This window comes from Triticum urartu, chromosome 3A, assembly GCF_056163025.1.
Source record: "Triticum urartu cultivar PI428250 chromosome 3A, HENAU_Tu73, whole genome shotgun sequence".
NCBI lineage: Eukaryota > Viridiplantae > Streptophyta > Magnoliopsida > Poales > Poaceae > Triticum > Triticum urartu.
In genome coordinates this window covers 25,211,777-25,227,780 of record NC_141875.1, presented here as the reverse complement: position 1 = coordinate 25,227,780, position 16,004 = coordinate 25,211,777, and the positions used below count along the sequence as shown (strand labels likewise).

At 47.3% G+C, this 16,004-nt stretch overlaps 1 pseudogene across 1 annotated transcript; it reads right to left on the bottom strand.

Annotated features, from left to right (window-relative positions):
• Positions 1-4,574: 4,574 nt before the first annotated feature.
• LOC125528497 (uncharacterized) lies at positions 4,575-10,291 on the bottom strand (annotated as a pseudogene). The gene is made up of 4 exons (XR_015618019.1): positions 9,217-10,291; positions 6,352-6,387; positions 4,967-6,025; positions 4,575-4,871 (listed from the first exon to the last, which is right to left on the bottom strand). The product of XR_015618019.1 is annotated as an uncharacterized LOC125528497 (transcript).
• Positions 10,292-16,004: the final 5,713 nt, after the last annotated feature.

Here is a 16,004-nt window from a genome sequence, read left to right as displayed (position 1 = left end):
GTCGTGCCGGCGCGGCTGCAGCGTGTGGTTTGCCATCGTAACCCGAGAAAGACTCACTTTTTTTTAGAGAAAATGCATGCTCCTGACTTTATAGATAAAGTCATCAGGCGGCAGCGGAGAAGACTCACTACCCTCCACCTCTTTGGACCAGGTCGGCATCGTCGATCGTTTGGTCGGCGATTGAGGGTCCACGGAAGCTATATTTGGTCGGCTTGACTGAGAGGACCCCGACCCTAGATATTGGCAACTTTTGAACGACGTCCACACTAGGTGGGCTGTATCGGTCAACCCCAATATGCGACCAAACAAGGCCTTCGTTTCACTTCTTATGCATGTGTTTTTGGAGATTTGGGACGAGAGAAATGCTACAGTTTTTCGCAATTTTACATCTTTGCATATAATTGTATTTGATAACATCATGAGAGAGGCTAGGTTGTTTTTCGAGAAATGATGGAATTTTTAACTCACAATGAAGCATCTTGATACTCATTTAAAAAAATTCTGAGGATCATATTTATCTTGGTACTCGTACTAAAATGGAAAAACAAACAAGTCCTTACGAAAACAAGCCTGGTGGGCAACACCTGCATCTTCCAGCCACCGCCTCCTCCTCCAAGAAAAGCTAGGGTCCGTGCCTCTCGCCGGCTCCGCCGCAGCTCCGCCTCGTCTCCGGTGGCCCTAGGGTCATGGGGGCGCGGTGGATCCTGGCAAGGGCTGGTGGGAGGGCTCCGTTGTTAGTCGTTCCTTCAAGATTTGTTAGCGTTTGTGTCCTACTCAGGAAGATGAGACCGTGACGGCTCCCTGAAGATGGAATAAAGGTCTCCCCGTCTAGTGCCCGTTCCGTGGTGCGTCTAGCATCATTGGTGGCCGTGTGGAGGTGTGTCTCCGGCGGATCTATCCTCGGTGGATTTGCTCGGATATGGTTATGGTTCATCTATGTTCGTGTGTCTTTAGGTTGGATCCTTTCGATCTACGTTATTCTTTATCAGTGACGGTTGCTGTTCTGGTGCATAGGTCCTACGGGGCCTTAGCACGATGACTTCCCGACTGTCTACTACAACAAGTTGTGCCCGACTCCGGCGAGGGAGGGGTGATGACGGCGGCGCGCCTTCGGCTCGCTTCAGTGATTGTAGTCGCCGCTAGGTGGTCTACGGATCTGGATGTAATTTCTATTATTTCTAGTGTTCGTTGTACTGCCATGATAGAAGATAAATAGATTGAAAGTTTTCTCGCAAAAAAATGGCTGTATGCATCCCTAGTTGGTGTAGAGGCCGGGAAGTGAAATTCTCTCCCATTTTGAAGGACAGGGGTGTTTTCACCACCATCTAACCCCCTTCCCAGAAGGACGTTGTACAACTTGGAGTTATCTCCTCGCCTCCCTCCCCTCGTCCCCCGTGTCGCCCACCTCGCGGGTGACCCGGGCGGAACCCTAGCCGCCGGGCGAGCTCCCTCCTCGCCAGATCTCCCTCCCCTCGCCGCCGCCAGCAGGCGCCGCCGGGCAAAGCCCGCGCAGCGGTGGCGGCAGCGGGGCACTCCGGTTCTCCCTCTAACGATGCTCGGGCATTGCGGGGTATCCGCCGTGGGAGCGCGTGGTCGCCGTGGCGAGCTTGCGTTGGGGCTGCGCGGCATGTGCGTACGGTGCGCGGGAGCGCGTGCGGTGCGCGGACGCAGGCATGGGGATCTGGCTCTCATGGCGACGGCGGCTGGCAGATCGAATCTCGGGGCGGCGGCCTCGATCGGTGGAGCGCGATGCGGCCTGCCTGGCAGGCGGCACCCGCGGGTGCAGATGGGGGGCCTTCTACGGCTGCGTGCGTGACGTGGAGGTGGCGGCGCTACGGCGACTCCTCGATGGCCGACCGGAGTTCCATGGGAGGCGTCGTCTCCGACTCAATCTACTCCGATTCGTGCGGGCTACGGTAGAGACTACGGTTGACGTCAATAATGCCTGGACGGATGTGGCGAGTGGGCATGGATCCAGGGGAAACTCTAGGCCAGCGTGGCGGCCGCACCAAAGTCGACGTCCTCGGCGCCGATTCCCTTCCTGGAGTCTTCGGTGTGGATCCTATGCTCCCCACCTCTGCCATGAGCGCAGGCGAAAGCCTCTGTTCCTCTGTTTGGGAGACGATGACACTTTTTGCGTCGTGTTCCTTCCTGAAGGCATCGGCTGGGGACTGCTCAGGGTGGTGGAGTTGCTGGTAGTTCGGAGTCGACGCGAGATGGCATGTAGGTGGAGTGGTGTGGCATCAACCGTATCGTCAACGGTGGGTCTCGGCGGCATGGCGCAGTGAAGACTCAGCGCGTGATGCGCGGAGATGGACTCGCACATGAGGAGGAAGTTGTCCGGTGTCATGGCGGCGTTGATGGCAGAGAGGCCTAACAAGGTCGGTGCATCAGTTCTGCTCTGAGGATGGACTGATGGAAGATCGAGGTGACGGCCCTTGCAGCGTGCGGTGCTCACTGGGAGTGTGTCGGACCGGTGTGGGACCCAATCCAGGTAGTGTCCTGGACGGGACACCCGGCATTAGATGTTAGGCTTTAGTGCGATGTCTGTTTGGTATTAGGCCCGGACATTCGGCACACCTTCATCAAGGGGATAGGAGTAGCAACAACGTTGCCAAGATGATGGCTTCTGGCTTATTGATGTATCACCTTTGTATAGTCTTTGTAAATAATTAATGAAATGACTGCATGCATCGTCCAGATGTAGAGGCCGGGGGTACATCCTCCTTTTCTAAAAAAAAAAGTGGAGATAAACACAATGAGCACATACCCAGCCTCCGGATAGCTATGATGCATCATTTTTTGAATGAATTTGTGTTTAAATTCAAATTTGACATGTTTAAAAAACTACAATATTCCAATAATAGTCCTCTTGAAATTCTTTGAAACATATATTTGTACATTGTTTTCGAAGTTTTCACATAAGCCAGTTTTCACAAGACCTTTTCTCATAATAAGAGTGGGGCTAGTACTTCTTACACTAAGATGGTGTCACGCTGCCACTTTATTTCTTGGACTTGCCTTCCACTTTCTTTCCGAAATTGAGTTATTTCGTGCGTGCGTCCTGGTCAGGGCCATGCTTTACGTGATGGCATCAGAGGATTTGGACCTTGGAGTAAGGATGAAAATGGAGTGGAAACTTTTTATTTTTTCGGAAGAAAAATGGAAACGGAGAGGAAATATGAAAATGGAAACGGAAATTTGCAAAACGGAAGTAAAATGGAATTTTTTATGCGGAAACAAAAACAAAAACGAAACGGTGTTTTCCGGTGGAATATGCATGGAAATGGAACTTTCTGTTTCCGTGAATATGGAATTTCTGTTTTTACTATAGACCTATAGCTGCTTTGTAGCTCAACCATCAAAGAGAACACAATGACACAATTAGTAGAATGGATCTAAGGCCCAACTTTTACTACTACATATGTACTCAGCTTGACCCTATACGCAATTGTCCGGTACTTGTATAATACTATGCTAAGTTGCTAACATAATGATATTATTTTGTAGCCATGTTAACAACTCATTAAATTTGTTTGTTTTTGTGTGTATTTCTCTATGATTCAAGGGGTTTTTAAGTTCCGATCAATGTCTATTTCTGTTTCCGTATCCGCTTTGTACTCGCTCCGTATCCGTTTTCGGTAGTATCTGTTTTCGTATTCATTTCCGGGGTTTCTGTATTCGTTTCCGCTTTTGCAAAAAAATATGATAACAAATATGATAGCACTCAGTTCCGTCCGTTTCCGCTCTATTTTTATCCCTACTTTGGAGTTTGGAGTGGCAACGGGGTGAGCGCGCATCTCCGTCACAATCGATCGACGAGGAAAGCAAACAAAATGGGCTGCCAAGGTTGCACCCGGCCTGCCACTCGGGGTAAGCAGAAGCCTGTCTTCTTTGTTTGGGCCTGCATAGACTCAGGCAAGAGAAGGCCTATCGCCCAACGTTGATCAGTGTGGGGGATTGGGGTCGCACCGCCGCTGGCTGTCCGGTAGTGCCCCCAATTCCCCGGCCCATCCACAGCGTGCGGCTGCCGTCCTGACTGGTGATCCCAGCAGAGAAGAGACTAGCCTCTGGTCATGGCGTCCCGCCGCCCGACCGCTAGTCTGGTCCAACCCCACGGACCCGCTCGGCATCGGCGGTGGCAATGGCGGCAAATGAGGGGCCGCGGAAGCCGTGTTGCCTGAGAGGCCGAGAAGGGCCGCGGCTCGCCACCGGAGGGAGAGTGTCACCACTCACCTACTGAGAAGGAGCAAGTAAGTATGCTCCATCCTCCTCCCGTGTACACGATTAATTTGCTTGCTGCTAATTGGCACGTGTGTGTCACAATATTCAGATGGATTCTACGATTTTAGGGGCTGTAGTTAGAGCCTACATCCAATGCTCAGATCGCATTTATTGAGTTTATTTAGATGCACATACACCTAAAATTGTTGGGAATTCTGAAATTCTGCTTTCTACCTAGATTGCGATTATTGAGTTTTGGGGGAAATTTGCAGTCAACAAGGTCTCGGTACCTGTCTGCCTCTGGCATAAGATCCAATGCCTTCTAGCAGTTGGAACTTGGGACACAAAACTCGTCACACCAATTTGTATTCCTTCCATGGTCGGTAACTTAGGACGAAGGTCATGAATACATGGAATGTGTTATACTACAAAGCCGAAATTCGTCGTGCTTGCTTAATTTCTGAATGTACTGTACTACATGCCACCTTCTCATAGTGTTGGGAGTCAATGTAGGTTTTTTTGATTCAAAAGGCTTATCTGCTCAAAGAGTTCACAGTTGTTGCAGGATTTTGGAATTCGCGAGGCTTGTCTCCTCCGATCTTGTAGAACTTCCACTTTGTACATCCATATTGTGAGCTGAACTTTCACTGGAATGAGAGATGATCACTTAAGTCAGGTTGTTGCAAAAATAATAATGAAACAAAGAGAAACAAACGAACAAAAATATCGGAAAATATCTTACAGTAGTTCACAGAAGTTCTGCTTCGGCGGCATATCCAAATCATCTAAGCTTCTCTCAAACATTTCTAAAACCTTTGTTATAGTAGGACGATGCAAGGGTATTACTTGTATACACCACAAGCCAATTAAGATCATCTTTCTCGCAATCTCCTCTATTTCATTGGTGACTTCACATGCTTCTAATCCATCATCTTGCGCAAAGTGGTCATAGATCCAATCAGGGAAATACTTTTCACTGGATTTTGCAGCAATTAATCTTACATTTCTCCTCCCTCCAACCATCTCTAGCAGCATCATTCCATAACTATAAACATCTGACTTTGTTGAAACCACCCCGAAGGTTCGAGAGTGAACTTCTGGTGCAATGAATCCAATTGTTCCTCTAGCTCCTGTCATTGAAAGCTTGCTCTCCTTTGTATGACACAATTTAGCTAGACCAAAATCAGCAATCTTTGGGCTAAAATCCCTGTCTAGAAGTATATTTTGGGGTTTGATGTCGAAATGGATGATACGTGTATTACAGCTATAGTGCAAGTATTCGAGGCCACGAGCAATCCCGATTGCTATCGCATAGAGCCTCTCCCATCCTAAAATTTCTTTGGGGCTCCCTGAGTAAATGTACTTATCCAAGGAACCATTGGGCATGTACTCATATATAAGAGCTCTGATCCCTCCAAACAAAACCCAAATAAGCTAACAACATTAACATGAGAGGTCCTGCCAATGCTCATAACCTCATTCACAAACTCATCTCCATTTCCTTTGCAGTCATGCAAGAATTTCACTGCAACCAGACGACCATCATGTAGTTTTCCTTTGAAAACCACACCGTAACCACCTTTTCCAAGCTGATTGTTGCGAGAAGACGTTATCTTCATTACCTCTGAGTACATGTATCTTTTTGGAGCTAGGGATCCATATGACACTATCATGGCCTCGTATTTTTTTTCAGTTTTACTGCTAGTCTTGCAAAGGAAAAACCATAGTCCTTTCCCATTTCTATGCCATATGAGCACATAAAGACATGCAAAGAGAAAGGTTGCAGCTGCTGATGTTATACCTGAGATGGAAGCAGATGTTATTTCCTTTTGCAAACCAGAAGTTATAATACCATTATTTCAAGACCATCAGTAGTTCACGTTTATCTTTCTAGAAGAGTACATGGTGGTAAAAGTAGCAACAAGCTAACTGCCATAAATTAATAAGTCATGTTAATATGCACAAGCTTAGAGTTGCTTGACCCAGATTTTTATTTCAATTTTCCGTGATCACAGACATGATAAATTTTGAAATTCCTATTTTGTCATAGAAAATCGCAAATAGTAATTGGCTAATATTTAAATCATTATATATGTATATGAAAAGATGGCAAAAAATTTAGCATACCTATTAGTATAATCTTCTTCGCTCTCCTCTCACTACCTGGAATATAACATAACATTTATGAGTAAAAGCAGTGTCGTCCAATAGGACCACATTGGTTGTTTTTTCCAAAAGAAAAAGACAAGTATCATATATTAATCTTAAATATTCTGCCAATCATATATACAAAAAAAATACAATGAAAGATAGTGAATAACAATAGAATGGACTTCATATGTGAGTTTCTTTTGATTGAGCTACCATGTCGCTCAAATACAGGTTTGACAACAAAAAAGTTATAGGCATGTGTAGATTTAATAGCCATACATATTCGACAAAAAAACATGTGTTTCTTTGACATTGCAAACAGTGGACGGTATCAGTCTGCATAGCGCACAATTAGTGGGAACATGCGTGCTCTGTTAATTTATTCTGGAAATGACCTCTGTACCAGCATGATCTAGTGTGCCAAAAACGAAGAAAAAGCAATGTCTTCTGGCAAGATATATGAGCTTGTCGATTTCAGAGACAAGCAGGGAGTGGTTGATGTAGAAGATCTCGTGGATCTGGAGCCTGTATCCGCGGTTGTAGTACCCGAGGTAGGGGACGCCGTCGGTGCTGCAGTGGACCTGCAAACTGAAGTGCGCGCACCTATTCTCCCCAGGACCTCGCGATCCAAAACGGGGAGGATATGGTCAAGTTGCCGCATGGCTCGGGCGAGCACTCACCGTCTGCCGTCGTGAACACCGGTGCCAGCATCCTAGAGACAATACGAGGAAGAAGAACAGCATGGCCTGAGACATGGGAACATTACACGAGGAGAATTTCAGTCAATGGTTTCGGTGAGACAATGGTCTATGACGAGGAGGATAATTTTTTTGCAAGAGGATGAACCAAAACCTGAACTGAATAATTCATAGTAGGAGGAGGGGATATGAAGAGGGAGAAATTGCGTGGATGATACCAAGATAAATAAATGGAGGGAAATGCGGAACGAACGACCAAAAATGGAAAACAATGATGTTGGATACATGCGAACTGAGTGATTTGAAGAGATACTATTGAAGGGAGAAGATAATATACGCGGTGCTAGCCCAACTACTTTCACTGGTTCAGTGGACGCATTGACTTGTCCATACCCACTAGAGAGAGTCAACATCCAAATGTCTCGATCCATATTTAGTTGGTGCGGTGTTCCACAGTTTTATTGCGAAACTTATTCCCACCGTAAAATGCATTGTTATGTTTAGAGCAAGTAATGCATTGTTATGTTTAGAGCAAGTAACTCGAGGCACGGAGCGTTGTCATTGTCAGAGTGTCAGTACAGTCCAATACATTTTTTGAAGCAAGGTGTGCACTGCTTCTTTCGGGTCTATTAGATGCACTTCAGGTTTTCAACTAGCAGCATGTTGTCTAATTCTGTGTGTTCAACAGGTACTATGTGAATTTGGAGGCAGGAAATTTGGAATAGCAACAAATAGATAGAGGTGGTGGGATGGGAGACTGAGGCCAGAGACTTGACTGGTTGAAGAATGATTTGTCGAAAGGACATAGTTCGGCAGAACCCAATGGTGCGATGTGTTGTGTCCTCACTCCTCACTACCACCGTTTCAGCACTTCAACTTTTTCACACAAATGCCATAGTTTATTTGCATGTTCAAAAGTGTAAGAATTGACTAGGGAATGGAATTCGATCAATTTGCAGAGTTTTTTTTTTTCTGGACTCCCTGTACCTTATGGAGTGCACGCCATCGGAGCAACTGCTGGCTACGCATTTGGGGCAATCGTCTGACGACACTATCCACTTCAAGCAATAATCCTTGCCTCATGATCGAGACATAATCGGACGGAAACCCAATAAACCGGCACGATGGAAATGTTGCAGACTGGGGGCATGCAGTTCCCATTGGCACGCCAGGCACGGTTTTTTTTTTTTTGAAAGCAGGATGTTGTTGCTGCTCTGTTAAGCCAGCCTCACGTTGTGCCTGCCATATTATGGACCGTGAGGCCCAACTTTCGCATAGGCCCCAAGTAGTTCACTAGGCAACTTGGAACGGGCGGGCCAACAGTAGTACACCCAAACCAGGCCCGCAACACTACAACAGTGTCCATATCACTTTAATGCCCCCACTTGGGTTACAAGCTCACGCAACTGAGCTTGGCCCGTGTAGTTTTGGCTTGATGGGTTGTATTTCGGCTATTTTTTCCTATTTGAGCTGTTTTATATAGCCTATAAATATTTAAAAAATATGGAAATAAATAAATAAAGCTAATTGCGCCGTGCCGTACCAGCGCGCGTGCCCAGCCTCCAGGCCCAGATACGGCCCCTGGTGTGCCGCGTGCCGGGCTTGGCCCGTTTAGCTCGTGTTGTGCCGTGCATGCGTGCTAACGGGCCGGCCCAGCTGGCATGGCCCATTTGGCCAGCTATAGTCCAGGATGCCAATATTGCGTGGTGCAGACTTGTGGAGCCCAGAGTTCAGTGAGACTAGGCAGAAGTTCTGTCAAAAGACTTTTATTCTGAACTCCGAACCGTACCCCAGTTCAATTTGTTAATGATTTTCTAACGCTACAAGTACTGAGAGGGCTAAGTACTATGCCTTAGAGGGAGAAAGGAGACAAGCCCACAGGTTTACCGGACAGATGTAACTGCGCAAGGCTAATACTATGTGATCCGGAGAAAATTTAACTGAAAACAAGAATGTCAGCACATGTCCATTTGGCTAGTGTAGGCTATGGACAAGTCTCGCGCTGGCCGGTTGCGGCCAACATCCGCCATGCGATCAATTTAAGCCTTATCCTCGGTCGGTGAGTAGTAAGTAGTAATAACATGATTAAAAGATCCAAAAAAGAAAAACATGATTAAAAGATGAATTGACGGGGTGAACTTACCTGGAGGGGAAGGTGGTTCATTCCTAGGTGCAGGTGCAGGGAGAGGAGGGGGCAATTCCCATTTCAGGAGGAAGCCACTTTGGATGAGCCGCTCGTAGTGGCTCGCGTTCGTCTCGCCGGACGGCAAGCGCAGCACCGGTAAGACGGTTGGAACGCAGCCCTCCAAAGCATAACCGGAGTAGGTCCCGGTGGGGTCGTATGGCACCCCCGCTTGAACAAACGTGTTGCTTGTGTTCACGCACCTCATCGTCTTCGCCTGCACCAGTTCTTTATCCAGGCGTGCCGCCGCGGCGGCCTTCTCCGTGCAGTTGTACAAGATGAGTTCCAGGTTGACGGGGGAGATCTTAAACGGGCGGCCCAGTTTGGCAGAGGTGTTCCACATCGGCAAGCAGCTGTTGAAGATGTTGGGCGGGTCGTGTAATAGTTGCAGCGTGCGTAGATCAACGACGCGCAAGCTGCGTTCCTCATAGGATATGTCCATGATTGCAAAGCCGGCGTTGTTGGGCACAGAGCTCGGTAGAAGTGGATATGTGCTGTTATAGCATGTAAGCTCGAAGCCCTGCGGTCCAGGCGAACCACATAATCTTCCTGTGTCCCAATCAGTGAGCCAGAATGGGCGGGAGATGGTGAAGTTGCCGCACATGGCCGAGCAGGCATACCCTTGCTGCTCCTCGGCCGCCACGAGCATCAGTAGCAGCCACCAAACCGAGGCGAAGGCAAGGAACCAGAACCAGCAGCTCAGAGACATCGGAGCAGAAGGTATATGGAAAGAGGAAAGATTGCAGTGAGCACTGGAGGGGGTCACACGATAGGTGCGGTGGTCGTGGGATATGGGGACACAGACTACACATAAAAGAGAACAGCGTGGTTGAAGCTTGAACCATATATGCGGACGGCAAGGGATTGGCCGAAAGATTTGACTGGAAAAATTGGGCCAAGCGATCATCCTCCACGAAAATCCCCAATTGACCTCTGGAGTCTTGACTGGTAAGCCATGGCTTCTAGTATAAGTGTATAACAGCTTTGACGGGGTAAGCCATGACAATGACCTCCGTGAGCCCGTGATGTGACTGGAACCGCGATTATTTCGGTTCTGGCTACTTTGTGCTCTTGTCTGCTAGAAAGCTAAGAGTAGATTCTAATCTCAGTTCAGCCTTCATACTTGGCATGTAATTAACGGTATCCAACACAAAAATAAACAGTAACTAACACACACAAAAAATACCCTCTAACCTAACCTTGCACATTTCTATATGCACAAATCACGCCTTTTTATTTATTCTAACATTAGCCACTGCGTTGTGCAACTTGGCCAGGGTAGAAGAACGTAACTTCTTAATTAGCTAACTTAGAAATAGCAAATGCATGGAATTGATTGCTAGCACATCTGTCAGAAGACTTTGTTCTGAACCTACTGAGAGCACTAAGTACTAACATGATTGATTGCTTGGTTTGATTAGGGAAATCCAGTAAATCAGGTACTGCGGCTAGCCGAACTTGATTAAAAAATGAATTGACGGGGTGAACTTACGTGCAGGGGAAGGAGGTTCATTCCATGTCAATAGGAAGCCATCGCTGACGAGCAGCTCATAGTGGCTCGTGTTCGTTTCGCCAGCCGGAGAGCCCATCACCGGCAAGACGATTGGAACGCAGCCCACCAAAGCATAGCCGGAGTAGTTCCCGGTGGGATCCTATGGCACTCCCGCGCGAACAAACGTGTTGCTCGTGTTCACGCACCTCATCATCTTTGCCTACACCAGTTCTTTTCCCCGGCGTGCCGCCGCTGCGGCCTTCTCCGTGCAGTTGTACAAGATTAGTTCCAGGTTGACGGGGGAGATCTTAAAGAGAACGGTTTTTTAGCTCCGCCTACGTGGTACCCACTATCTCAGCCATTCTTTCTGGTTTCTCATTCATGTGGATGTGTGCAGCAGTGTAAAAAAACAGCAGCAGACGTCAGGCGCTCAGTTCTTAATCCTCTGGCGCGAGCCTACTAGCGAACTGCACCTGACATGATGGGTTATATCTCCCTCTTTTGGAATCTCTCAGGCATAGGTTGCACGATTGACAGCACGTAGGACCCGCCATGCATGTCAGATATTTTAATGCGAGAGGCTGTAGTTTATCAAAGGGCGCTCTCTTTTTCCTCGATCTTTCTCACATGACTGCACAACACAGCTCTCTAGCCTCTCTCTCTACACGCTCTCTCTCTCCTTACAAACAGTCACACATTCACATGCATGCACAACAGTACATGCCTCATATGAACAGTGGTACGTCTAGTTATATTTTTTTGCGGGCAGAAAATCTTGTTATGTTTAACAGCAAACTTTACATCTTTCGTTGACCAAACCCATGGGTAGAATGAATCCACCACGCAACTACGACAGTGCTGTCCAATGAAATGCACTGCATGATGATTCTAATATCTTTTTTCAGCATGCATGTCGGGCGGTTGAAAAGACAGTACAGAAGTAAATGTGTGGGGCTGACTCGAGCAGCTTCATACTCCACCTCCGGCTGAGCTGCATGGAGTAGCTTGCAGGCCTATGCCTGCTTGAGGTTACTTTTCAGAAGGACATGACCGCACCTACTAATTACTTCCTCCGTTTTTATTTAGTTCGCATATTAGCTTTGATCAAAGTCAAGCTTTAAAACTTTGACCAAGCTTATAAATAAAAATATTGATATATACAATAACAAATTAACAATATTAGATTTATTATTGAATGTACTTTCACATTATATATACTTATTATGATAAATGTCTATATTGTTTTCTATAAACTTGATCAAACTTTACGAAGTTTGACTTCAGTCAACTCTAATATGCAGAGTAAAAAAAACAGAGGGAGTACACTGCTGCACCGCTCCTGATGTGTCTTCACCACACAAATCTCAAAGCAAACCAACGGTGTAGATAGTGGGTACCATGTAGCTCGTGCTAGGAAGGAACTTTGTGGATCTTAAAGGGGCGACCCGGTTTGGCAGAGGTGTTCCAGATCGGCAAGCAGCTGTTGAAGATGTTGGGCGGGTCGTGTAATAGTTGCAGCTTGCGTAGATCAACGACGCGCAAGAAGCGTTCTCCTTAGGAGATGTCAATGATTGCAAAGCCGGGGCTACCGGGCACAGAGCTCGGAAGAAGTGGATAGCTGCCGTTATAGCATGTAAGCTCGAAGTCCGGCGACCCAGGCGAACCACAGAATCTTCCCGTCTGCCAATCACTGAGCCAGAATGGGTCGGAGATGGTGACGCTGCCGCACTTGGTCGAGCAGCGTTCCCCTTGCTGCTCCTCAGCCACCATGACCGCAAGCATCAGCGGTAAACACCAGGCCCAGACCAGGATCAAGAATCGGCCGTGCATCGCAACACCAGTAAGATTTGGAATTTGTCTCGGTGAAGGCTGTGGGGAGACTGACCTAACAGTGAAGAACACTAGCTGAAGAATGAATGGTTTACGTAGCCTCTATTCTATGGGCAATGCTACTGAGTCCACATGTCCTGGGAGGACCAAAAGACTTTGACTCTTCTAAAAAAACCAATATTTTAAATAACAGGCCATGGAAAATAGCGACGAGCTTCCAAATCAGTTATAGCGGGCTAAAACGGGCTATTTATGAAGGTGGTCATTTAGCGGCACCCTGCTGAAAAGGCTATAGCAGGCTATAGCGAAGCTATAGCCGGCTATTTAAAACTACTCGATGAAAGAAACAAAGACTTTGACAGGTTCTGTAACGAGCTCAGTAAGACACCTAGGGAACAAGTCTCGGCTCAGTAGTGAGGACTAGGCAATAGCCTAGTGGCAAGGTCGCTGTGCCGCCAACAGCGGCGCCAGGAAGAGAACTCTGTGGGGTCAAAGCTAGGCCTTTCCCCTCCCTTTTGCTACAGTATTTGCAACAGTGAAGACATAGACCGGCTGCTTTGAAAGTGGCGGGAGGGGCGCTGGCCAACGAGGCGACCTGACACTGGTAGAAAAAGGGCCTATAGTCCCGGTTCGTAAGGGCCTTTAGTCCCGGTTCCGGAACCGGGACTAAAGTGTCGGTACTAATACCTCCCCCCTTTAGTCCCGGTTCAATCCAGAACCGGGACTAAAGGCCCTCAACGTGGGCAGTGCGCAGAGCCCAGTCAGGAGACCCTTTGGTCCCGGTTGGTGGCACCAACCGGGACCAATAGGCATCCACGCGTCAGCACTTCTGTGGCTGGAATTTTTGTTTTTTTTTGAAAGGGGGGGGTTGGGGGTTTTGGGGGGTTAATGTAGGTGTTTCATATATTGTGTTAGCTAGTTATAATTAATAGAGAGAAGTGTCCTCTGTTATGTCCGTGCTTGGTCGACGCTACGTACTATACATACGTATATAGAGAGGACTAGACACGCTAGCTAGCTAGTAAGCAAACGAAGGAAACAGAAGATCGTCATGAACATATATGCATATATACAGAGAGAAGTGATATCGACCACCTCTCCTTCTCCGAGAGATTGGTCGAACAACAAGTTCTCGTATATCTATCTGACACTACCGGCTACATATATACAATAATTATCTCTTACAAATATAATCATACGGACTCAGGGTCCACATAGAATTCTTCGTCTTCAGGGATCACGTGGTCAAGAAAGAATGCCGCCAATTCCTCTTGAATTGCTCGCATGCGAGCTGGTGCTAGGAGTTCATCCCGCTTCCGAAACATCTAATTTGAAGAAGGGGGTCAATACATATATATATAAATGAATGAAACTCAACACAAATGATGGTAATAAAATAAAATTGTGAATTTTGTTATTTACGTACTTCATATTGTTCGTTAGAGTACCCGCCCCGCTCACAGGCCGTGTGGCGGATGGACTCGCAGATGTAGTATCCACAGAAATCATTCCCTTGTTCCTGCCACAACCACTTTACAAGAAATAGAGGTCAATCAAACTGATAAGCAAGAATGCTAAATGGTATTGATGAAACTAGCGCTTGAATCACTAGGAGATGCGCGGAACATGCTACTATAGTACTTACTTTCGGGTGTCTAAATTCCAGCTCCTTCGGCAGTCCCGGAACTGTTTTGGTGAATTTTCTCCAAACCCTGCCGGACAAAGAAAACAATTACTTGATATCAGGAAATGAACAAAGTTGCTGATATGGTGGATAATGATCGATTTAACTTACTTTTTGAGGATTTCAGTCATGTCCGCATACTCCTTGGGATCTTTTCGTTTAGAGTCCAAAACGGTTACTACTCCCTGCTCAAGCTTAATCTCTAGGAGAATATAGTGGAAACTGCACACACATGCATAACTCATGAATTACATTACTATAACCTTGACTAATATATAAGGGAAACCGAATACGCACAAGACAGTAACACTCACCTGAAGTTGTAAGGAAAGAGTATTATATCTTTGTTTTGATTTATTACGAACGATCGTAGCAAGTTGGCCTCGGTAGCTGCGGCATGAAGTTTAACCTGAGTTGCATCTATGAGATATGTGTTAATGAACCCAATATCACCGACTTGTCTTTTCTTCAATTCGGCGATCTTCAATCTGCATAATATAGTGAGGATGATTATAAATACATGCAATGAAAGAGCTAAGCTATATAGAGAAGCTTAATGACAGAAGTAGTACTACTTACAGACAGTAGCAGGCGACCGTTGTTTTATCGAGGGCCAATTGATTGAAAAACTGATAGAACTCCTCAAATGGAACAGGCAACAGATCAATTCCAACGAGGTCATGCTCCTTTTTAACTTTCACATACAAAGTACTCCTCCCCCCAGAGTCTCTGCAGATTTTCAAGTACCAATCATGCAATCTTCGCATCATCGTTGATAGAGATCTTTCATATTTGACGAGAGGCTTCCCGTACTCGTATCTTTGTATTTGCACCTCCATGGGTTCATAATGTACTTCGTCGGGCAGGTAATCTGCAAGATTGCTATAACCGGGCACCATCCTCGGATCATTATCGACGTTGTGGCTAGGCACCTTGAGCGGGGGGCACGATTGCTTCGCTTGTTCGCCGAGCTGGGCAATTTGTTTCCTAGCTCGTCGTTCTTTCAGCCTTTGATCACTGACAGTACTTCCCGACCGCTCCACTTCGGCAAATTCCTTTCCAATAATGCGGTCATAGTTTCCTTTCGGCGGATCAGACTTCGGTGGTTTTGTCAGGGCAGCCAGAGTGCGCTTCACTTTCACCCGATCTACCTTCTCCTCCGGAGGTGGATGTTTCTTTGCTTTCACCCCTTCAAAGAAGTTCCTCACTTCTTCTCGCGCGATCTCGGCGTTCTCCTCCAGGGTCCTCTCATATGGTAACTTCTCTGGAGTCTTCAGAGAAGGACCGAATCTGTATGTCCTCCCGCCTCTGGTTGTACTGCTAGACGCCGACCGAGCAGACGGAGCGGTTGTCTTCTTTACTTGCTTAAGCGGCGGAGGAGAAGGACTACGACGCGCCGGAGCAGCTGGAGCGGCAGCAGGTCTCTTCCGCCCTTGCTGACGAGGCGGAGAAGGAGGAGGCTGGCTGCTCGGGCGCGTCGGCACAGGCGGAGAAGGAGGCGGAGTGCCGCCACGCGCCGGAGAAGGAGCCGGCCGAGGGCCCTGATCGTCACTCGCCGGAGGAGGAGGCGGTGGAGGCGGAGTGCCCTGACTCGCCGGAGGAGGAGGAGGAGGCGGTGGCGTCCAGTTCGGAAGGTTGATGAGCTCCTTCCGCCATAGGCATGGAGTCTTCAAAGCAGACCCCAGCCGAGTCTCCCCTTCACCGGTAGGATGGTCAAGCTGGAGGTCCTCAAATCCCTCCGTT